Source organism: Cherax quadricarinatus, chromosome 8, assembly GCF_038502225.1.
Source record: "Cherax quadricarinatus isolate ZL_2023a chromosome 8, ASM3850222v1, whole genome shotgun sequence".
NCBI lineage: Eukaryota > Metazoa > Arthropoda > Malacostraca > Decapoda > Parastacidae > Cherax > Cherax quadricarinatus.
Genome location: NC_091299.1, coordinates 7006732 through 7031779, shown reverse-complemented (window position 1 = coordinate 7031779; position 25048 = coordinate 7006732). Strand labels below are relative to the sequence as shown.

The 25048-nt window shown below is 46.8% G+C and overlaps 1 protein-coding gene across 10 annotated transcripts in view; it reads right to left on the bottom strand.

Annotated features, from left to right (window-relative positions):
• LOC128685375 (collagen alpha-1(XVIII) chain) overlaps positions 1 to 25048 on the bottom strand; it is an 836546-nt gene that overhangs the window by 780596 nt on the left and 30902 nt on the right. The gene's annotated exons all lie outside the window — the stretch shown is intronic.

The window sequence follows — 25048 nt, the reverse complement described above, 5'->3', positions numbered from 1 at the left end:
CATACTAGATTATATAAAGGGTTTTCATATTGTAATATGCAAGAATGGAGTGCGTGGATACCTAGGAGACTATATAGAATATCCCACATCTTTACGAGGGAAAAATCAGATATTTAACCCGAGAGGAGTAAAAAATAGCTGTTTTATTCAATGTCTGGCGGCCTTTTTCTGTCGTAGACTTGGCTGGGGCTGGTATAAAATCAGACGATATTTATCTAGATGTGATAGCCTTCAGAAATTTGTCAATTACTCGCGAGTGACTCTCCCTGTCCAGTGGAGTGACATCCACAAACTCGAGTCTGACAACAAAATATCAATATTTATTTATTGCTTAACTTCTCATGAAGGGACCTATCATGCTACTTTATGTCGTAGGGGTAGTAATAAATATTCACTGGTAGTGCCCTTGTTATTGTTGGGAAAGACTCATGTAGCTTTAATCAAACACTTCCAGAAATATATGAGAATTTTCTCCAGAAAACATTCACGCAATAAGCACTTTTGCTTGAATTGTTTAAGTGAATATAGTGACATTTGCAACTTAAAAACTCACTTCAATTCATGCGACAACCAACAAAAGTTGATTTTTCCCCCAGCTGGAAGCGTTTGTAAATTCAAAAATACTCACAAGGGCTACTTGCCCTCTCATACTGCCTTTGTGGATTTAGAAGCTTACCTCGATAATCGTAAGCCAGAGGGGGTAATAACAGCTAGACACGTAGCAATAGCTTATGGCTATATAGTGATAGACAGAAATAGCACTATAATAGATAGATATGTCCATCGGGGGGTACAGTGTATTGATCATATGTATGATAGACTTTCGTCTTTATGGGATTGGATAAAGATGAACACTCCCTGTTATCCACTTCATATGACCAGGGAGCAGCATATACATTTTGCCATACAGAAGAAGTGCAACTTCTGTCATCAGGACTTTACTCTTACCAAACCAAAGGTGAGGCATCATGACCATCTAATGCCTAAGGCTAATTATTTAGGAGCACTCTGCAATAATTGCAATTTAAGGCAGAAAAATTCAGGTAAATATTTGCCTGTTATTATTCATAACCTATCATATGATATGGCTTTGATAATTAAAGAACTAAGTGTTAAAGCCCCAATCAATGTTTTAATGAAACAGGGATATAAATTTCTAAAGGTAGAAATAGGAGCACTACGTTTCCTGGATAGTCTAGCCTTCTTGTCCGCTGGTTTGGCTAGTTTGGCTCAGGCGCACATAGCTTCAAAATCACCCTTGAAATTCACAGAGGCGATGATAAGTCATCTACCCCCCGAAAGTTGGGGATGCTTATTAACCGGCAAACAAGTGTTTCCTTATGAATATTGCAGCTCCCCAGAAAGGCTCGAAGAGAAGACTTTACCCCCAAAAAGAGCTTTCTACAGTTCTCTGTCTAAGAAGCATATTAGCCAAGAAGAATTCGATCATGCTCATCTGGTTTGGGAGAAAACAGCTTGTCAAACTCTAGGAGACTATCTCCTAGTATATCTCAGCTGTGATGTAGGACTTCTGGCTGACATATTCACCTTGCATAGGAGATTATTATACAACATCTATAATCTAGATGTTGTTCACTATGTTTCTCTCCCCGGCTTTGCCTATGATGCCTTCTTAAAAACCAGTGGAGTGGAATTAGAATTAATTACTGATCAGGAGCTTTATAACATCATACAGTCTAATATAAGAGGCGGCTTCACTACTGCTGTTAGGACGTTTGCTCAGGCCAATAACCAGTTCATTAATCCCAATTTTGATGAGAAAAACTTAGTAAGTAAATTTTTGCTATACTGGGATTTTAATTCTCTTTATGGTTCTTGCATGACTGAGGCGCTGCCCTACGCAAACATTCGAAAACTCTCACCCGCAGAAATGGCGAGTTTTCTCGCAAATGGCAGTCTTCTCCAGAAGAATCCTCAAGACTCTATAAAAGGTTACTGGCTTCTTATAGACACTCTAGGAATAGCCCCAGAATTAGCTCGCTACACGGATGACTTACCACTATGTCTCTATCACAAACAGATAACATTAGATGATCTATCTGAGTACAGCAAACAGCTATTGGCTATCAGTAATCAAAAACTACCCCGTAAAAATACTAAATTAGTGGGGGACCATCTCCCCAAACGAAACTACCTAATATCATTGCCTTTATTGCAGTTGTTCTTGGAGATAGGTCTACAAATTGAGAAAATTCATAGCATATATGAATTCTCACAAGGAAAATATCTGGCGGGCTTTGTTGAAACGAACGTGAGCCAACGCAATAGTAGCACTAGTAAAGACTGTCAGCGATTATTTAAATTGTTGACCAATTCTGTATTCGGCAAGACATTGTTTAATCCATCAAAATATGCCAACAAAACGAAGCTCATAACATCAGCAGGAGCATTTTTGCGGGCGGTGAGTAAGCCACTATTTAAGAAAGCCATAAAGCTTTCAGAAAACAAAGTATTGGTTACGACGGGGACGCCAGCCATAAAACTCACTTACCCTAATTACATAGGCTACCAGATACTAGAACTTGCCAAATTTAAGCTGTACCATTTTTGGTATATGATTCTTAAGAAAACATACCAAGACAAAATAAAACTAATCTATTCAGATACCGATAGTGTCATCGCCTGTTTAGAGGGCATCAAAAACCTTACTGATGAAATCGGTAAGGAACCATTGAGGAAATGGATAGACACATCTAATTTCCCCACAGATCATCCTCTCTACAATGACTCAAGGAAGGGATCTCTAGGCTTACTTAAAAGTGAGGTGGGGGACCGCCTTATTTCAGAAATAGTCTGCATTAAACCCAAAATGTATAGCATCCTGCTAGCAGATAATAACAACACTATCGCTGCGAAAGGAGTTCCTCAGTCTGAACAACAATTATTAACTCATAATAACTTTAGAAGTGTGCTGAAAGACGGTTCTAAACATACCTTCCAATATAGTCAAATTAGAAATTTAAAAGGTCAGATGACCACTATCACCACTAGGAAACGAGGTCTTAGCTCATTTGATGATAAGCGCTTTTACTTAGATGCCTATCACTCTGTATCCTATGGTCATCCAGATGCCAGAGAAACAAAGTTTAAATTATTTAAAGATAAAACAGATGACAAAGTGGAGGAAGACGAAGAAGCTAATAGCAGTACTGAAGAAGGGAGTACAGAAGAAGAAGAGGAACTAGAGATGAGAGACAGTTGCAATCTTTGGCGGGGAAGAGAAAAAACCGTAAGAGATTTTTTCCCCAGGGTCAAGCATCGACGCGAGAGAGGTAGATCTTCCGCCACTGCTCGTAGTTTCATGCTCTTAGAAGCTAGCTGTTCTGAGGGAGAGGAGGAATAAAACAATGTAATGTTAACTAATAAATATATTTGCTAAGAGAGACTTTTTTGTTTTCACCCTTTGAAAAATTAGGTTATTATCCTTTTTCACACAGATGCCCCCGATGTAGCCGGAGAGCGGGCGCAGGGCTGATAATCACACCCGATGACCTCCAAAGAAGCAGGCCCGCCGCAACACTCCATCAGAGAGCCCCAGTCACCTGAATCCTTTGTACTGCCCTACCTTCTTATAATTAGTAATTACACAGAAATAAGCCTCTCTCTCTATCCCCTTGGGGGATGTTTAAACATATTAAATCTTGTACCCCTGACAGCACCTGTGCTTATGAAGACCAACCCATTATCACATTCTTTTTCCACACTCATTATCCCGGAATCTGCCCACCTGCACACCTGATTCCTTTTTTGTACTGCCTCTCCCATCTATCACAGTGATTGAGTTTGGGGTGTCAAAAGTGATCATTACCCTACCTTCTTATAATTAGTAATTACACAGAAATAAGCCTCTCTCTCTCTATCCCCTTGGGGGATGTTTAAACATATTAAATCTTGTACCCCTGACAGCACCTGAGCTTATGAAGACCAACCCATTATCTCATTCTTTTTTTTCCACACTCTTTATCCTGGGAATCTGCCCACCTGCACACCTGATTCCTTTTTTGTACTGCCTCTCCCATCTATCACAGTGATTGAGTTTGGGGTGTCAAAAGTGATCATTACCCTACCTTCTTATAATTAGTAATTACACAGAAATAAGCCTCTCTCTCTCTATCCCCTTGGGGGATGTTTAAACATATTAAATCTTGTACCCCTGACAGCACCTGAGCTTATGAAGACCAACCCATTATCTCATTCTTTTTTTTCCACACTCTTTATCCTGGGAATCTGCCCACCTGCACACCTGATTCCTTTTTTGTACTGCCTCTCCCATCTATCACAGTGATTGAGTTTGGGGTGTCAGAAGTGATCATTACCTACCTTCCTATAATTAGTAATTACACAGAAATAAATCTCTCTATCCCCTGGGGGTTGATTAAACATATTAAACTTGTACCCCCTGACAGCACCTGTGCTTATGCAGACCACCCATTATCACATTCTTTTCCACACTCATTATCCCAGAATCTGCCCACCTACACACCCGAATCCTTTGTTCTACTTCATCTACCTACTTATTAATGCAGAGTAGTGAGTGTTGTGGAGGGAGTATAGTGTTGTGGAGAAAGTATAGTGAGTGTTGTGGAGGTAGAGTAGTGAGTGTGGTGGAGGGAGTATAGTGTTGTGGAGGGAGTATAGTGTAGTGTTGTGAAGGGAGTATAGTGTTGTGGAGAAAGTATAGTGAGTGTTGTGGAGGTAGAGTAGTGAGTGTTGTGGAGGGAGTATAGTGTTGTGGAGAAAGTATAGTGAGTGTTGTGGAGGTAGAGTAGTGAGTGTGGTGGAGGGAGTATAGTGTTGTGGAGGGAGTATAGTGAGTGTTGTGGAGGGAGTATAGTGTTGTGGAGAAAGTATAGTGAGTGTTGTGGAGGTAGAGTAGTGAGTGTTGTGGAGGGAGTATAGTGTTGTGGAGGGAGTATAGTGAGTGTTGTGGAGGGAGTATAGTGTTGTGGAGGGATTATAGTGAGTGTTGTGGAGGCAGTACATTGTTGTGGAGGAAGTGTAGTGTTGTGGAGGCAGTATAGTGAAGGTTGTTGAGGGCAGAGTAGTGAGTGTTGTGGCGGCAGTATAGTGAGTGTTGTGGGGTCAGTGTAGCGAGTGTTGTGGGGGCAGTGTAGTGAGTGTTGTGGGGCAGTATAGTGAGTGTTGTGGGGGCAGTGTAGTGAGTGTTGTGGGGCAGTATAGTGAAGGTTTGTTGAGGCAATGTAGTGAGTGTTGTGGAGGCAGTATAGTGAAGGTTGGTGGAGGCAGTATAGTGAGTGTTGTGGGGCAGTATAGTGAAGGTTGGTGGAGGCAGTGTAGTGAGTGTTGTGGGGGCAGTATAGTGAGTGTTGTGGGGCAGTATAGTGAAGGTTGGTGGAGGCAGTATAGTGAGTGTTGTGGGGCACTATAGTGAAGGTTGGTGGAGGCAGTGTAGTGAGTGTTGTGGGGCAGTATAGTGAAGGTTGGTGGAGGCAGAGTAGTGAGTGTTGTGGGGGCAGTATAGTGCGTGTTGTGGAGGCAGTATAGTGAGTGTTGTGGAGGCAGTGTATCGAGTGTTGTGGGGTCAGTGTATCGAGTGTTGTGGGGGCAGTGTAGTGAGTGTTGTGGGGCAGTATAGTGAAGGTTTGTTGAGGCAATGTGGTGAGTGTTGTGGAGGCAGTATAGTGAAGGTTGGTGGAGGCAGTATAGTGAGTGTTGTGGGGAAGTATAGTGAAGGTTGGTGGAGGCAATGTAGTGAGTGTTGTGGAGGCAGTATAGTGAGTGTTGTGGGATCAGTATAATGAAGGTTGGTGGAGGCAGTGTAGTGAGTGTTGTGGGATCAGTATAATGAAGGTTGGTGGAGGCAGTATAGTGAGTGTTGTGGGATCAGTATAATGAAGGTTGGTGGAGGCAGTGTAGTGAGTGTTGTGGGGGCAGTATAGTGAGTGTTGTGGGGTAGTATAGTGAAGGTTGGTGGAGGCAGTATAGTGAGTGTTGTGGGGCAGTATAGTGAAGGTTGGTGGAGGCAGTATAGTGAGTGTTGTGGGGCAGTATAGTGAAGGTTAGTGGAGGCAGTGTAGTGAGTGTTGTGGGGGCAGTATAGTGAGTGTTGTGGAGGCAGTATAGTGAGTGTTGTGGGGTCAGTGTAGCTAGTGTTGTGGGGGCAGTGTAGTGAGTGTTGTGGAGGCAGTATAGTGAGTGTTGTGGGGTCAGTGTAGCTAGTGTTGTGGGGGCAGTATAGTGAGTGTTGTGGAGGCAGTATAGTGAGTGTTGTGGGGTCAGTGTAGCTAGTGTTGTAGGGGCAGTATAGTGAGTGTTGTGGAGGCAGTATAGTGAGTGTTGTGGGGTCAGTGTAGCTAGTGTTGTGGGGCAGTGTAGTGAGTGTTGTGGAGGCAGTATAGTGAGTGTTGTGGGGTCAGTGTAGCTAGTGTTGTGGGGGCAGTGTAGTGAGTGTTGTGGAGGCAGTATAGTGAAGGTTGGTGGAGGCAGTGTAGTGAGTGTTGTGGGGGCAGTATAGTGAAGGTTGGTGGAGGCAGTATAGTGAGTGTTGTGGGGCAGTATAGTGAAGGTTGGTGGAGGCAGTGTAGTGAGTGTTGTGGAGGCAGTATAGTGAGTGTTGTGGGATCAGTATAATGAAGGTTGGTGGAGGCAGTGTAGTGAGTGTTGTGGAGGCAGTATAGTGAGTGTTGTGGAGGCAGTATAGTGAGTGTTGTGGGGCAGTATAGTGAAGGTTGGTGGAGGCAGTGTAGTGAGCGTTGTCTGGGCAGTATAGTGAGTGTTGTGGAGGCAGTATAGTGAGTGTTGTGGAGGCAGTATAGTGAGTGTTGTGGGGTCAGTGTAGCTAGTGTTGTGGGGGCAGTATAGTGAGTGTTGTGGAGGCAGTATAGTGAGTGTTGTGGGGTCAGTGTAGCTAGTGTTGTGGGGGCGGTATAGTGAGTGTTGTGGAGGCAGCATAGTGAGTGTTGTGGGGTCAGTGTAGCTAGTGTTGTGGGGGCAGTGTAGTGAGTGTTGTGGGGGCATTATAGTGAGTGTTGTGGGGCAGTATAGTGAGTGTTGTGGGGTCAGTGTAGCTAGTGTTGTGGGGGCAGTATAGTGAGTGTTGTGGAGGCAGTATAGTGAGTGTTGTGGGGTCAGTGTAGCTAGTGTTGTGGGGGCAGTATAGTGAGTGTTGTGGAGGCAGTATAGTGAGTGTTGTGGGGTCAGTGTAGCTAGTGTTGTGGGGCAGTATAGTGAGTGTTGTGGAGGCAGTATAGTGAGTGTTGTGGGGTCAGTGTAGCTAGTGTTGTGGGGGCAGTGTAGTGAGTGTTGTGGAGGCAGTATAGTGAGTGTTGTGGAGGCAGTTTTGTGAGTGTTGTGGGGTCAGTGTAGCTAGTGTTGTGGGGGCAGTGTAGTGAGTGTTGTGGAGGCAGTATAGTGAAGGTTGGTGGAGGCAGTATAGTGAGTGTTGTAGGGTCAGTGTAGCAAGTGTTGTGGGGGCAGTGTAGTGAGTGTTGTGGAGGCAGTATAGTGAAGGTTGGTGGAGGCAGTATAGTGAGTGTTGTGGGGCAGTATAATGAAGGTTGGTGGAGGTAGTATAGTGAGTGTTGTAGGGTCAGTGTAGCAAGTGTTGTGGGGGCAGTGTAGTGAGTGTTTTGGGGGCAGTATAGTGAAGGTTGTTGGGGGCAATGTAGTGAGTGTTGTGGAGGCAGTATAGTGAGTGTTGTGGAGGCAGTATAGTGAGTGTTGTGGAGGCAGTATAGTGAGTGTTGTGGAGGCAGTATAGTGAGTGTTGTGGTGGCAGTGTAGTGATGGTGATGAACAGTGAGTTCTGGTGTGAGAGTTATCATTATAATGACTAAGTTCAGTATTTTTTGTAGTGGTAATTATAATATTAATTCTTATGAATTTTAAAAAATAGTGTGATGGCGTTTATCATTTCTCTTCTTGTCCATCAACATATTTTTTCTAGTGCCGCTGTCAGTGTGACTTACTAATTAATACGTAACAAGCACTGCTCTATCTTCTTTAAATCATCGTATATACCTGCAACTCGGTCAAGAAACTCTACCTCGACTTCCTTACTGTCAGTCTGTCTTGGTCTTGGTTTCTCCACCCCGAGTGACGCAGTTCCTACTCCTTGTTTTAAAAATTTATGTTTTCACCAATGATAAATTTCATCAGTCTGGCTCACGCACTCTCACCCTCGTTGAAGTTAGACGTCACCACAACTTTCCTCTTATGGTCAATAATCAATTGCATACACGAAGTCATCCACTCCATAGTGGCCAGAAGCGTACCTGCCCCATTGTAGAATGTTAAGATGCCTCCGTGTAGCGTCTGTTGTGAGCATTAAGATGTTTCTTTTGCTGGCTTTTGGCAACGTTTACCAGAGTGATGCCCTACCTCAATGGCAGACAATATATATGATTGAAAGTAGTCGACTAGTCGACGACTTGTCGAGTAGTCAACATGTTAGAAGAAAATTGAGGTAGTTAACATTTATGACCGACTCCGAACATAATATTGGGAGCACAATCTCTCTCGGGGGGAAGAATTACAGAACAAATTGGCAAAAAAAGAGAGAACGAGTCTAAAAGATAAACATGACCATAGACATGACCACCACAAACACAGTGACGAGAACTCTCAGTGACCCAAGCTGACGGAAGAGTAGGAAAGTGGAAAATACAAACGGAGTTTGGCTGAAATATTTTGGCCTTGGTTCATTCTTAGTAATGGAGAAACAATAGAGCGGCGGCCGGGTAGGAAACATCAGCCTGAAGTGAATTTTAAACTGCGAACGTGTGTTGACACCAGCAGCCGGCAGAAAGGCCATTACGAGAGTCATTCCAGCAACACTCGTCCCTTTCAAAGAGGGCGGCACCTCGATGCTCCTGAAGGGTTCTTGATCCAAGGAAATGGTGCTACCAAAGGCCAGCTTTCACCAAAGATAATTATCTCCCTTTCCCCACTAGCTTCAGCATCACCAAGATAATATACAAAAAAGAACATGAAGCATTTTTATACTACTTGAGTGACACACACACACACACACACACACACACACACACACACAGGAAGTATTTAAAGTGGAGACAGGAAGGCCTCTGGGTGGACAGAACAGAGGGGAATGCCAACAAGGAATATACCAACAAGTGTTGGATGATATACACACAACTGAGGAGGTGAAGAAGCTGCTAAGGGATCTTGATACCTCAAAGGCAATGGGACCAGACAACATCTCCCCGTGGGTCCTTAGAGAGGGAGCAGAAATGCTGTGTGTGCCACTAACCACAATCTTCAACACATCCCTTGAAATTGGGCAACTACCTGAGGTATAAAAGACTGCAAATGTAGCACCCATATTTAATAAAGGAGACAGAAAAGAGGCACTAAACTATAGACCTGTGTCACTAACGTGTATAGTATGCAAAGTCATGGAGAAGATTATCAGGAGGAGAGTGGTGGAGCACCTGGAACGGAACAAGTGTATAAACGCCAACCAGCACGGATTTATAGAAGGCAAATCCTGTGTCACAATCCTACTGGAGTTTTATGATAAAGTAACAGAAGTAAGACACAAGAGAGAGGGGTGGGTTGATTGCATCTTCTTGGACTGCAAGAAGGCCTTCGACACAGTTCCTCACACGAGATTGGTGCAGAAGCTAGAGGATCAGGCGCGTATAACAGGAAGGGCATTGCAATGGATCAGAGACTACCTGACAGGGAGGCAACAGCGAGTCATGGTACGTGATGAGGTATCACAGTGGGCACCTGTGACGAGCGGGGTCCCAATGGGGTCGGTTCTAAGACCAGTGCTATTTCTGGTATATGTGAATGACATGATGGAAGGGTTAGACTCAGAAGTGTCCCTGTTCGCGGATGATGTGAAGTTAGTTTGGAGAATTAAATCAGATGAGGATCAGGTAGGACTTCAAAGAGACCTGGACAGGCTGGACACCTGGTCCAGCAACTGGCTTCTCGAATTTAACCCCCTCAAATGCAAAGTCATGAAATTCGGGGAAGGGCAAAGAAGACCGCAGACAGAGTACAGGCTAGGTAGCCAAAGACTGCAAACCTCACTCAAGGAGAAAGATCTTGGGGTGAGTATAACACAGAGCACGCAGCATATGGGCGCCTGGCAAACCTGAGAATAGCGTTCCGATACCTTAGTAAGGAATCGTTCAAGACACTGTACACCGTGTACGTCAGGCCCATACTGGAGTATGCAGCACCTGTTTGGAACCCACACTTGGTCAAGCACGTCATTAAGAGAATGTGCAAACGTTTGCGACAAGGTTAGTTCCAGAGCTAAGGGGAATGTCCTACGAAGAAAGGTTAAAGGAAATCGGCCTGACGACACTGGAGGACAGGAGGGTTAGGGGAGACATGATAACAACATACAAAATACTGCGTGGAATAGACAAGGTGGACAGAGACAAGATGTTCCAGAGATGGGACACAGAAACAAGGGGCCACAATTGGAAGCTGAAGACCTAGATGAGCCGAAGGGATGTTAGGAAGTATTTCTTCAGTCATAGAGTAGTCAGGAAGTGGAATAGCCTAGCAAGTGAGGTAGTGGAGGCAGGAACCATACATAGCTTTAAGATGAGGTATGATAAAGCTCATGGAGCAGGGAGAGAAAGGACCTAGTAGCAGGCAGTGAAGAGGCGGGGCCAGGAGTTGAGTCTCGACCCCTGCAACCACAATTAGGTGAGTACACACAAACACACACACACACACACACACACACACACACACACACACACACACACACACACACACACACACACACACACACACACACACACACACACACACACACACACACACACACACACACACACACACGCGGAGGTAAAGCTGCCTGTCCACCAGGTAGGCAAAAACTATTTTTCATAAAATATCCGAATCTGGATAATATTTACAAGCTGCCATGTAGCATGTTGAACGAGGGAGCCGGAAATATCAGGTCACCTCCTCACATATCGTAGCAAGGATTAAGTCATAGCAGGTCTGCCAGGGATCAGCTCCTCTTCCTGGGATCAGATCCTCTTAGTACATCTCTTGAGAGTGAACCTCTCCTGACGTTAAGACATCTCAGAACATCTCCTTAGACTGTACTGAAAAAAAAAATGATGCTACATCTCTCTTAATAGTTCGTCTTTACTGACCCTACGTCTTATTTTAAAGTTGCTTCTCTTCCTTTTCTTTCCCCTTTTCTCATGTTTCTTCTTCGTCTTCGGTTTATTTTAGGACGATGAGCAGACGGAGTACCGAGCCTTCACTGCTCCTAGCAAAAGCTCAAATTCGTAATCTTTGGTTTTTCTAGAACACTGACTTCTCTGCAGCTTCCTTTGCACCCTCTTATAACCATCAACTGTCTATCGTAGTCTCTTTGCATCTTCCTACAACTATCAACTATATATCGTAGTCTCTTTGCATCATCCTACAACCTTCAACTGTCAATTGCAATTCAACGTATCTTTATTTAACTACAAATATTTTCTTAGAAACTGCAAGTAACATAACACTGATGTAACGCGTGTATCGTGGCTTCCCTATCACTGCTAACACCATAACACTGATGCAACGCGTGTATCGTGGCTTCCCTATCACTGCTAACACCATAACACTGATGTAACGCGTGTATCATGGCTTCCCTATCACTGCTAACACCATAACACTTATGTAACGCGTGTATCGTGGCTTCCCTATCACTGCTAACACCATAACACTGATGTAACGCGTGTATCGTGGCTTCCCTATCACTACTAACACCATAACACTGATGTAACGCGTGTATCGTGGCTTCCCTATCACTGCTAACACCATAACACTGATGTAACGCGTGTATCGTGGCTTCCCTATCACTGCTAACACCATAACACTGATGTAACGCGTGTATCGTGGCTTCCCTATCACTACTAACACCATAACACTGATGTAACGCGTGTATCGTGGCTTCCCTATCACTGCTAACACCATAACACTGATGTAACGCGTGTATCGTGGCTTCCCTATCACTGCTAACACCATAACACTGATGTAACGCGTGTACCGTGGCTTCCCTGTCACTACTAACACCATAACACTGATGTAACGCGTGTATCGTGGCTTCCCTATCACTGCTAACACCATAACACTGATGTAACGCGTGTATCGTGGCTTCCCTATCACTGCTGACACCATAACACTGATGTAACGCGTGTATCGTGGCTTCCCTATCACTACTAACACCATAACATCTATGTAACGCGGGTATCGTCACCTCCTTATCACTGTTAACAACATAACACTGATGTAACGCGTATATCGTCATCTCCCTATCACTGCTAACACCATAACACTGATGTAACGCGGGTATCGTCATCTCCCTATCACTGCTAACCCCATAACACTGATGTAACGCGGGTATCGTCACCTCTCTATCACTGCTAACACCATAACACTGATGTAACGCGTGTATCGTGGCTTCCCTAACACTACTAACACCATAGCACTGATGTAACGCGTGTATCGTGGCTTCCCTATCACTGCTGACACCATAACACTGATGTAACGCGTGTATCATGGCTTCCCTATCACTGCTAACACCATAACACTGATGCAACGCGGGCATCGTGGCTTCTCTATCACTACTAACACCATAACACTGATGTAACTCGTGTATCGTGGGTTCCCTATCACTGCTGACACTATAACACTGATGTAACGCGGATATCGTCACCTCCCTATCACTGCTAACACCATAACACTGATGTAACGCGTGTATCGTGGCTTCCCTATCACTGCTAACACCATAACACTGATGTAACGCGGGTATCGTGGCTTCCCTATCACTACTAACACCATAACACTGATGTAACGCAGGTATCGTCACCTCCCTATCACTGTTAACACCATAACACTGATGTAACGCGTATATCGTCACCTCCCTATCACTGCTAACACCATAACACTGATGTAACGCGTGTATCGTGGCTTCCCTATCACTACTAACACCATAACACTGATTTAACGCATGTATCGTGGCTTCCCTATCACTGCTAACACCATAACACTGATGTAACGCGTGTATCGTGGTTTCCCTATCACTACTAACACCATAACACTGATGTAACGCGTGTACCGTGGCTTCCCTGTCACTACTAACACCATAACACTGATGTAACGCGTGTATCGTGGCTTCCCTATCACTGCTAACACCATAACACTGATGTAACGCGTGTATCGTGGCTTCCCTAACACTACTAACACCATAACACTGATGTAACGCGTGTACCGTGGCTTCCCTCCCTATCACTGTCACTACTAACACCATAACACTGATGTAACGCGTGTATCGTGGCTTCCCTATCACTGCTAACACCATAACACTAACGCTGCTAACACCATAACACTGACCCAACGCGGGTATCTGATGTAACGCGTATCGTCACCTCCCTATCACTGCTAACACCATAACACTGACCCAACGCAGGTATCGTGGCTCGCTCCCTAACACTGATCACTGCTATCACACCATAACACTGGTTTCCCTGTAACGCGTGTATCGTGGCTTCCCTGTCACTACTAACACCATAACACTGATGTAACGCGTGTATCGTGGCTTCCCTATCACTACTAACACCATAACACTGATGTAACGCAGGTATCGTCACCTCCCTATCACTGTTAACACCATAACACTGATGTAACGCGTATATCGTCACCTCCTTATCACTGTTAACAACATAACACTGATGTAACGCGTATATCGTCATCTCCCTATCACTGCTAACACCATAACACTGCTGTAACGCGGGTATCGTCATCTCCCTATCACTGCTAACACCATAACACTGATGTAACGCGGGTATCGTCACCTCCCTATCACTGCTAACACCATAACACTGATGTAACGCGGGTATCATCACCTCCCTATCACTGCTAACACCATAACACTGACCCAACGCGGGTATCGTGGATTTCCTATCGCTGCTAACACCATAACACTGACCCAACGCGGGTATCGTGGCTTCCCTATCGCTGCTAATACCATAACACTGATGCAGGGCGGGTATCGTCACCTCCCTATCACTGCTAACACATAATATTGACCCAACGCGGGTATCGTGGCTTCCCTATCGCTGCTAATACCATAACACTGATGCAACGCGGGCATCGTGGCTTCCCTATCGCTACTAATACCATAACACTGATGCAGCGCGGGTATCGTCACCTCCCTATCACTGCTAACACCATAACACTGACCCAACGCAGGTATCGTGGCTTCCCTATCGCTGCTAATACCATAACACTGATGCAACGCGGGTATCGTGGCGGGCCAGGCACTGTTAACACAATAACACTCAACATTCCAATTTGATTATTGTTACTAGTCCAACACTGAGTGTCAACACTGGGTGTCAAATTGACAGGTCCTTCAACTTCACGTCGGGTCTCGTCAGACTAGTGGCGCCATGACTGATGGCTCTGTGTGACTTAACGGAGATAGTGACACTGGGATTGATGACACTGTGTGATGTAACGGAGGTGGTGATGCAGTGATTGGTGACACTGTAACATAACGGAAGTAATAGAATTGGGTAACGTAACGAATGTGACCTGTGCTTGTCAGTGACGAGTTGACCTTTGTCCAGTGAAGACCTGCCGTGGCTTACTAAGGTTATAAAGATGGCTTCTCTGAACTTTGAGCAACTGCGCCTTCAAGGTAAGGAGGAGCTGGAAGAAGCTCGAAGGATAACTCAGCGGCTTAAGTTCTGTAAGGGTTATCTCCAAAACGAGGAGGTGAAAAACAGCGACAACGATGATGGAACCGTAGCCACAACGACTAGAAACTAGTGGGAAGGTGTGAGACGAAGTTGATAAATGAAGAGACTACTGTCAAGACCTCCGATTCCTTTTCGATGCTGCCTGGCGTGTGTGGGTCGACCATCCCAACAATGACTATTGAAAATGTCATGATGAACGCTGCCAGTGAAGGTAGGAACATTTTTTTTCTTTTTTTTTGGGGGGGACAATAAGATCAAATTTATGGACAAGGCTTGCTTAAGAAATATGAGTAGGAGGCAGAGGGTGTGCTTTCCTGAAACTGGGGTACAGGATATTGTTAGCCATCTTGACAGCATCACTTAAGGTAATGTGCCGGAAGCAATGACGTTAACAAATGTAGAGCAGCAATATACTTAATTAGGAAGAAAGCAGGGTTTCCTGTAATATGTGGCATTTTGCCAAGGGGGAGAGTTGGAAATAAAGGGTTGCATAGGGTTTGTATAGGGAAACTGGTGTAAAATGCTGGCTTGACAAACACTGTAAGGATATTAATTGACAACTTCGACCACTCTATATCAGGAATGACGTATATGCCACGAATGGGGGTTATTTATCTAGGGTCAGGGTAGCAGCATTAGCCAGTTTAGTGGATTTAACAATTATGGTTTGAAATAAGTAGTTAGACGTATGGGTGTTTCTGAAAAAAAGATTAGAATATGGTACTATAAAATTGGACAAAATGATTTGTCAGGCTTGTGATAGTATAGATTTTGAGCATAACAGCTGCCAGTGGAATGGGTTGGGATTATCTGTTAATATTGGCCGTAGCAATTCGGTGGCATTAGGAGGTACTGAAATCAGCAAAGATAGTGGAGGGGGGGGGTGAGCAGGAACAAGAGACAGAAGGAATTTCTCCGTATACATTGCACAAACAATAGAAACACCAGACACAAGATGGACGGATGACTGGCTGCATGTGTCGGAAACGTTGATGTTTTTGCAGGAACTGAGACATGATTTAATTTAAAGAGAAGTGACGTGCCTTTGTAGTGCAACGTTTGGGGATTTAAGTTGTTCCATGTTGACAGAAATAGCTGGAAGGGAGGACGGGTGGTGCTTTATGCCCAGATAACTTGAACTGCTGCATAAAAACGGGTATAAGGACTGGGGGAACACACAAACAGTAGGTCTTGGCAAAATTTCTAGATGGACATGAAAAGTTGATCTTAGGTGTGACATACCGTCCCCCAAACATGGACGGGAGAAAACTGTAAAGACTTCAAGGCACGATGACGTAGTAATTCTTGGGGATTTTAATTTAAGTCAGATTGACTGAAATTATTTCATTGGTAATCTAGCATCAAACGACGTCCTAAGAGGTAATCAGGAGCTTTTTTTAAACAAGTTGAGAGAAAACCAACGAGGGTAAAATAATCTTGATTTGGTTCTGGCAAATTAGGAGATTCTTGGTAATAATCAGGAGATTATTACCAAGAACACCTGTCGGGTATTAATTTAAGTAATAGTTTTCTAAATACTACGAATGCTGCCCAAACAACATATATTCCCGATAGGGAAATACAGTCGTAGAGAAAAGATGCAAAATGGATGGAGAGAAGATTTAGACATCTTGAAGAGGAGAAAGGAATTCATAAGAGTATCTAGAGAGGAGAAGGCTATCTCATGAATCAATACATCCACATTAAGAGGAAGGTTAAACAAGGGATAAGAAAAAAAAAAGACACCACGGGCGGGGATTGAACCCGAGCCACGAGTTCAAATCCCATCCATGGTATGGTTTGTTTTCAGTTGTGTCATCACGATTTCGTGAGTCAAAGGAAAAGAAAATCTAAACGAGGCTATGAAATCAAAGTTGCTAGGGGTTCAAAGACAAACCCGAAAGCTTTTTCCAGGTATATAGAACAAGGATTAAAGAACTAACGAACTAACTTTGCTCAGTTTACTGGGAATCAGTAAGAAATGCTATGCACAATTTTTAAGTTATTTCCTTTCGGTCTTAAATTAAGAAGATACAAAGGATATCGCAGTAAGTAATTAGAGTAAACCTTAGACAAACAGATCATGCAATATTACAGTCACTCTTGATGTGGTAAACCGGTTTGGCCGATTTGCTTGTGACTTGATAAAGTTAACTGTGTGGGCGAAACGTTGCCAATAAAGGATCACATTATACTGCTTATGTGTTCATTTTTTCCACTGTATTTTATACCATTTCTTTCTAAAGCAAAATAAGCCCCCAGACCCCGATAAACTTTTTTCAAGGGCCGCCATTAAGCAGTTCAAGGTAGAACTTAGCGAACTAATAATCTTTTCACTATTTATCTTAATAACTGGTGTACTGCCGGAGATAAGGAAGGATAGATAAAGTAAATCGTATCTTTAAATCAGGGGATAAGTCATTACCATCAAATTACTGCCCCAAATTACTGCACATAAAGAGAACTAGATTGAACTTAGTACCCTGGGTACAGATTGATGCTAATACCTTGGGTATAGGCTGATGCAAATACGTTGGGTACAGGTGGTTGAAGCTAATTCCTTGGGTACAGGCTGGTGCTATTATCTTGGGTACAGGTTGAAGCTAATATCTTGGGTATTGCTTGATACTAATACCTTGGGTACAGGTTGATGCTAATACCTTGGGTACTGGTTGATGTTAATACCTTGGGTACAGGTTGAAGCTAATACCTTGGGTACTGGTTGATGCTAATATCTTGGGTACAGGTTGCTGCTAATACCTTGGGTACTGGTTGAAGCTAATACCTTGTGTAGCTTCAGAAATAACTGACCCACATACACGAGTGGAAATAATTAAGTGTAGGACCTGACTAACATGGGCCAAGAGGCTTACTGCAGCGCTCATTAGTTGGTGTGAGTAGGGGCTGTCAAGCGTGGGTCAGGAGGCGCTGTCAAGCGTGGGTCAGGAGGCGCTGTCAAGCGTGGGTCAGGAGGCGCTGTCAAACGTGGGTCAGGAGGTGCTGTCAAGCGTGGGTCAGGAGGCGCTGTCAAGCGTGGGGTCAGGAAGTGCTGTAAAGCGTGGGTCAGGAGGCGCTGTCAAGCGTTTCTCAGGAGACGCTGTCAAGCGTGGGTCAGGAGGCGCTGTCAAGCGTGGGTCAGGAGGCGCTGTCAAGCGTGGATCACGAGGCGCTGTCAAGCGTGGGTCAGAAGGCGCTGTCAAGCATGGGTCAGGAGACGCTGTCAAGCGTGGGTCATGAGGTGCTGTCAATCATGGGTCAAGAGGTGCTGTCAAGCGTGGATCAGGAGGTGCTGTCAAGAGTGGGTCAGGAGGTGCTGTCAAGCGTGGGTCAGGAGGCGCTGTCAAGCGTGGGTCAGGAGGCGCTGTCAAGCATGGGTCAGGAGGTGCTGTCAACCGTGGATCAGGAGGTGCTGTCAAGAGTGGGCCAGGAGGTGCCGTCAATCATGGGCCAGGAGGTGCTGTCAAGCGTGGATCAGGAGGTGCTGTCAAGAGTGGGCCAGGAAGCGCTGTCAAGTGTGGGTCAGGAGGTGCTGTCAATCATGGGTCAGGAGGTGCTGTCAAGCGTGGATCAGGAGGTGCTGTCAAGAATGAGTCAGGAGGTACTGTCAAGCGTGGGTCAGGAGGCGCTGTCAAGCATGGGTCAGGAGGCGCTGTCAAGCATGGGTCAGGAGGCGTTGTCAAGCGTGGGTCAGGAGGTGCTGTCAAGCATGGGTCAGGAGGTGCTGTCAAGCGTGGATCAGGAGGTGCTGTCAAGAGTGGGTCAGGAGGTGCTCTCAAGCGTGGGTCAGGAGGCGCTGTCAAGCGTGGGTCAGGAGGTGCTGTCAAGCGTGGGTCAGAAGGTGCTGTCAAGCGTGGGTCAGGAGGTGCTGTCAAGCGTGGGTCAGGAGGTGCTGTCAAGCGTGGATCAGGAGGTGCTGTCAAGCGTGGGTCAGAAAGTGCTGTCAAGCGTGGGTCAGGAGGTGCTGTGAAGCGTAGGTCAGGAGGCGCTGTCAAACGTAGGTGAGGAGGCGCTGTCAAGCGTAGGTCAGGAGGTGCTGTCAAGCATAGGTCAGGAGGCGCTGTCAAGCGTAGGTCAGGAGGTGCTGTCAAGCGTAGGTCAGGAGGTGCTGTCAAGCGCAGGTCAGGAGGTGCTGTTAAGCGTAGGTTAGGAGGCGCTGTCAAGCGTAGGTCAGGAGGCGCTGTCAAGCGTAGGTCAGGAGGCGCTGTCAAGCGTAGGTCAGGAGGGGCTGTCAAGCGTAGGTCAAGACGAGCTGTCAAGATAGGTCAGGAGGCGCTGTCAAGCGTAGGTCAGGAGGCGCTGTCAAGCGTAGGCCAGGAGGTGCAGTCAAGCGTAGGTCAGGAGGCGCTGTCAAGCGTGGGTCAGGAGATGCTGTCAAGCGTTGGTCAGGAGGTGCTGTCAAGCGTGGGTCAGGAGGTGCTGTCAAGCGTGGGTCAGGAGGTGCTGTCAAGCGTGGGTCAGGAGGTGCTGTCAAGCGTGGGTCAGGAGGTGCTGTCAAGCGAGGGTCAGGAGGTGCTGTCAAGCGTGGGTCAGGAGGTACTGTCAAGCGTGGGTCAGGAGGTGCTGTCAAGCGTGGGTCAGGAGGTGCTGTCAAGCGTGGGTCAGGAGGTGCTGTCAGCGTGGGTCAGGAGGTGTTGTCAAGCGTGGGTCAGGAGGTGCTGTCAAGCGTGGGTCAGGAGGTGCTGTCAAGCGTGGGTCAGTAGGTGCTGTCAAGCGTGGGTCAGGAGGTGCTGTCAAGCGTGGGTCAGGAGGTGCTGTCAAGCGTGGGTCAGGAGGTGCTGTCAAGCGTGGGTCAGGAGGTGCTGTCAAGCGTGGGTCAGAAGGTACTGTCAAGCGTGGGTCAGGAGGTGCTGTCAAGCGTGGGTCAGGAGGTGCTGTCAAGCGTGGGTCAGGAGGTGCTGTCAGCGTGGGTCAGGAGGTGTTGTCAAGCGTGGGTCAGGAGGTGCTGTCAAGCGTGGGTCAGGAGGTGCTGTCAAGCGTGGGTCAGTAGGTGCTGTCAAGCGTGGGTCAGGAGGTGCTGTCAAGCGTGGGTCAGGAGGTGCTGTCAAGCGTGGGTCAGGAGGTGCTGTCAAGCGTGGGTCAGGAGGTGCTGTCAAGCGTGGGTCAGAAGGTGCTGTCAAGCGTGGGTCAGGAGGTGCTGTCAAGCGTGGGTCAGGAGGTGCTGTCAAGCGTGGGTCAGGAGGTGCTGTCAAGCGTGGGTCAGGAGGTGCTGTCAAGCGTGGGTCAGGAGGTGCTGTCAAGCGTGGGTCAGGAGGTGCTGTCAAGCGTGGGTCAGGAGGTGCTGTCAAGCGTGGGTCAGTAGGTGCTGTCAAGCGTGGGTCAGGAGGTGCTGTCAAGCGTGGGTCAGGAGGTGCTGTCAAGCGTGGGTCAGGAGGTGCTGTCAAGCGTGGGTCAGGAGGTGCTGTCAAGCGTGGGTCAGAAGGTGCTGTCAAGCGTGGGTCAGGAGGTGCTGTCAAGCGTGGGTCAGGAGGTGCTGTCAAGCGTGGGTCAGGAGGTGCTGTCAAGCGTGGGTCAGGAGGTGCTGTCAAGCGTGGGTCAGAAGGTGCTGTCAAGCGTGGGTCAGGAGGTGCTGTCAAGCGTGGGTCAGGAGGTGCTGTCAAGCGTGGGTCAGGAGGTGCTGTCAAGCGTGGGTCAGGAGGTGCTGTCAAGCGTGGGTCAGTAGGTGCTGTCAAGCGTGGGTCAGAAGGTGCTGTCAAGCGTGGGTCAGGAGGTGCTGTCAAGCGTGGGTCAGGAGGTGCTGTCAAGCGTGGGTCAGTAGGTGCTGTCAAGCGTGGGTCAGAAGGTGCTGTCAAGCGTGGGTCAGAAGGTGCTGTCAAGCGTGGGTCAGAAGGTGCTGTCAAGCGTGGGTCAGTAGGTGCTGTCAAGCGTGGGTCAGAAGGTGCTGTCAAGCGTGGGTCAGGAGGTGCTGTCAAGCGTGGGTCAGGAGGTGCTGTCAAGCGTGGGTCAGGAGGTGCTGTCAAGCGTGGGTCAGGAGGTGCTGTCAAGCGTGGGTCAGGAGGTGCTGTCAAGCGTGGGTCAGGAGGTGCTGTCAAGCGTGGGTCAGGAGGTGCTGTCAAGCGTGGGTCAGGAGGTGCTGTCCAACTGCTTCTGGACCACAACTCGTAATCCCTTACTGATATTTACATTTTTTTCCTTCTTGCATTCACTCGCGTGTATTTGTCAGTGACCTTCCTGCATTCACTCGCGTGTATTTGTCAATGACCTTCCTGCATTCACTCGCGTGTATTTGTCAGTGACCTTCCTGCATTCACTCGCGTGTATTTGTCAATGACCTTCCTGCATTCACTCGCGTGTATTTGTCAGTGACCTTCCTGCATTCACTCGCATGTATCTGTCAGTGACCTTCCTGCATTCACTCGCGTGTATTTGTCAATGACCTTCCTGCATTCACTCGCGTGTATTTGTCAGTGACCTTCCTGCATTCACTCGCGTGTATTTGTCAGTGACCTTCCTGCATTCACTCGCGTGTATTTGTCAGTGACCTTCCTGCATTCACTCGCGTGTATTTGTCAATGACCTTCCTGCATTCACTCGCGTGTATTTGTCAGTGACCTTCCTGCATTCACTCGCGTGTATTTGTCAGTGACCTTCCTGCATTCACTCGCGTGTATTTGTCAATGACCTTCCTGCATTCACTCGCGTGTATTTGTCAGTGACCTTCCTGCATTCACTCGCATGTATCTGTCAGTGACCTTCCTGCATTCACTCGCATGTATCTGTCAGTGACCTTCCTGCATTCACTCGCATGTATCTGTCAGTGACCTTCCTGCATTCACTCGCATGTATCTGTCAGTGACCTTCCTGCATTCACTCGCATGTATCTGTCAGTGACCTTCCTGCATTCACTCGCATGTATCTGTCAGTGACCTTCCTGCATTCACTCGCATGTATCTGTCAGTGACCTTCCTGCATTCACTCGCATGTATCTGTCAGTGACCTTCCTGCATTCACTCGCGTGTATCTGTCAGTGACCTTCCTGCATTTACTCGCATGTATCTGTCAGTGACCTTTCTGCATTCACTCGCATGTATCTGTCAGTGACCTTCCTGCATTCACTCGCGTGTATCTGTCAGTGACCTTCCAGCATTCACTCGCGTGTATCTGTCAGTGACCTTCCTGCATTCACTCGCATGTATCTGTCAGTGACCTTTCTGCATTCACTCGCATGTATCTGTCAGTGACCTTCCTGCATTCACTCGCGTGTATCTGTCAGTGACCTTCCTGCATTCACTCGCATGTATCTGTCAGTGACCTTTCTGCATTCACTCGCGTGTATCTGTCAGAGACCTTTCTGCATTCACTCGCATGTATCTGTCAGAGACCTTCCTGCATTCACTCGCATGTATCTCTCAGTGACCTTAATGCATTTACTCGCGTGTATCTGTCAGTGACCTTCCTGCATTCACTTGCATGTATCTGTCAGAGACCTTCCTGCATTCACTCGCATGTATCTGTCAGTGACCTTCCTGCATTCACTCGCGTGTATTTGTCAGTGACCTTCCTGCATTCACTCGCGTGTATTTGTCAATGACCTTCCTGCATTCACTCGCGTGTATTTGTCAGTGACCTTCCTGCATTCACTCGCATGTATCTGTCAGTGACCTTCCTGCATTCACTCGCATGTATCTGTCAGTGACCTTCCTGTATTCACTCGCATGTATCTGTCAGTGACCTTCCTACATTCACTCGCATGTATCTGTCAGTGACCTTCCTACATTCACTCGCATGTATCTGTCAGTGACCTTCCTGCATTCACTCGCATGTATCTGTCAGTGACCTTCCTGCATTCACTTGCATGTATCTGTCAGTGACCTTCCTACATTCACTCGCATGTATCTGTCAGTGACCTTCCTACATTCACTCGCATGTATCTGTCAGTGACCTTCCTGCATTCACTCGCATGTATCTGTCAGTGACCTTCCTGCATTCACTCGCATGTATCTGTCAGTGACCTTCCTGCATTCACTCGCATGTATCTGTCAGTGACCTTCCTGCATTCACTCGCATGTATCTGTCAGTGATCTTCCTGCATTCACTCGCATGTATCTGTCAGTGACCTTCCTGCATTCACTCGCGTGTATCTGTCAGTGATCTTCCTACATTCACTCGCATGTATCTGTCAGTGACCTTCCTGCATTCACTCGCGTGTATCTGTCAGTGACCTTCCTGCATTCACTCGCATGTATCTGTCAGTGACATTCCTGCATTCACTTGCGTTGTCTGTCAGTGACCTTCCTGCATTCACTTGCATGTATCCGTCAGTGACCTTCCTGCATTCACTTGCGTTGTCTGTCAGTGACCTTCCTGCATTCACTTGCGTGTATCCGTCAGTGACCTTCCTGCATTCACTCGCATGTATCTGTCAGTGACATTCCTGCATTCACTTGCGTGTATCTGTCAGTGACCTTCCTGCATTCAATTGCATGTATCCGTCAGTGACCTTCCTGCATTCACTTGCGTTGTCTGTCAGTGACCTTCCTGCATTCACTTGCGTGTATCTGTCAGTGACCTTCCTGCATTCACTTGCATGTATCCGTCAGTGACCTTCCTGCATTCACTTGCATGTATCCGTCAGTGACCTTCCTGCATTCACTCGCATGTATCTGTCAGTGACCTTCCTGCATTCACTTGCATGTATCTGTCAGTGACCTTCCTGCATTCACTCGCATGTATCTGTCAGTGACCTTCCTGCCTTCACTTGCATGTATCTGTCAGTGACCTTCCTGCATTCACTCGCGTGTGTCTGTCAGTGACCTTCCTGCATTCACTCGCATGTATCTCTCAGTGACATTCCGGCATTCACTTGCATGTATCCGTCAGTGACCTTCCTGCATTCACTTGCGTTGTCTGTCAGTGACCTTCCTGCATTCACTTGCGTGTATCTGTCAGTGACCTTCCTGCATTCAATTGCATGTATCTGTCAGTGACCCTCCTGCATTCACTTGCGTGTATCTGTCAGTGACCTTCCTGCATTCACTCGCATGTATCTGTCAGTGACCTTCCTGCATTCACTCGCATGTATCTGTCAGTGACCTTCCTGCATTCACTTGCGTGTATCTGTCAGTGACCTTCCTGCATTCAATTGCATGTATCTGTCAGTGACCTTCCTGCATTCACTCGCATGTATCTGTCAGTGACCTTCCTGCATTCACTCGCATGTATCTGTCAGTGACCTTCCTGCATTCACTCGCATGTATCTGTCAGTGACCTTCCTGCATTCAATTGCATGTATCTGTCAGTGACCTTCCTGCATTCAATTGCATGTATCTGTCAGTGACCTTCCTGCATTCACTTGCATGTATCTGTCAGTGATCTTCCTACATTCACTCGCATGTATCTGTCAGTGACCTTCCTGCATTCACTCGCATGTATCTGTCAGTGACCTTCCTGCATTCACTCGCATGTATCTGTCAGTGACCTTCCTGCATTCACTCGCATGTATCTGTCAGTGACCTTCCTGCATTCACTTGCATGTATCTGTCAGTGACCTTCCTGCATTCACTCGCATGTATCTGTCAGTGACCTTCCTGCATTCACTCGCATGTATCTGTCAGTGACCTTCCTGCATTCACTTGCATGTATCTGTCAGTGACCTTCCTGCATTCACTTGCATGTATCTGTCAGTGACCTTCCTGCATTCACTCGCATGTATCTGTCAGTGACCTTCCTGCATTCACTCGCGTGTATCTGTCAGTGACCTTCCTGCATTCACTCGCATGTATCTGTCAGTGACCTTCCTGCATTCACTTGCGTGTATCTGTCAGTGACCTTCCTGCATTCACTTGCGTGTATCTGTCAGTGACCTTCCTGCATTCACTTTCATGTATCTGTCAGTGACCTTCCTGCATTCACTCGCGTGTATCTGTCAGTGACCTTCCTGCATTCACTCGCGTGTATCTGTCAGTGACCTTCCTGCATTCACTCACGTGTATCTGTCAGTGACCTTCCTGCATTCACTCACGTGTATCTGTCAGTGACCTTCCTGCAGGCACACTCACGTGCATCTGTCAGTGACCTTCCTGCATTCACTCGGATGTATCTGTCACTGGCCTTTCTGCACTCGCTTGCGTATGTCAGTGACCTTCCATCACTCATATACGGCTGACCGACCTTCAAACGCACTCGCGTTCAGATGACTGACATTCACACACTTGTGCAGCTGATTGACTTTCTCACACATGCGTGCAGTTGACTGATCTTTACACACACACTCGCGTGCATTGAGTAACCTTCACATACACACTCGCGTGCAGTTGACTGACCTCACACACGCACACACACACACACACACACACACACACACACACACACACACA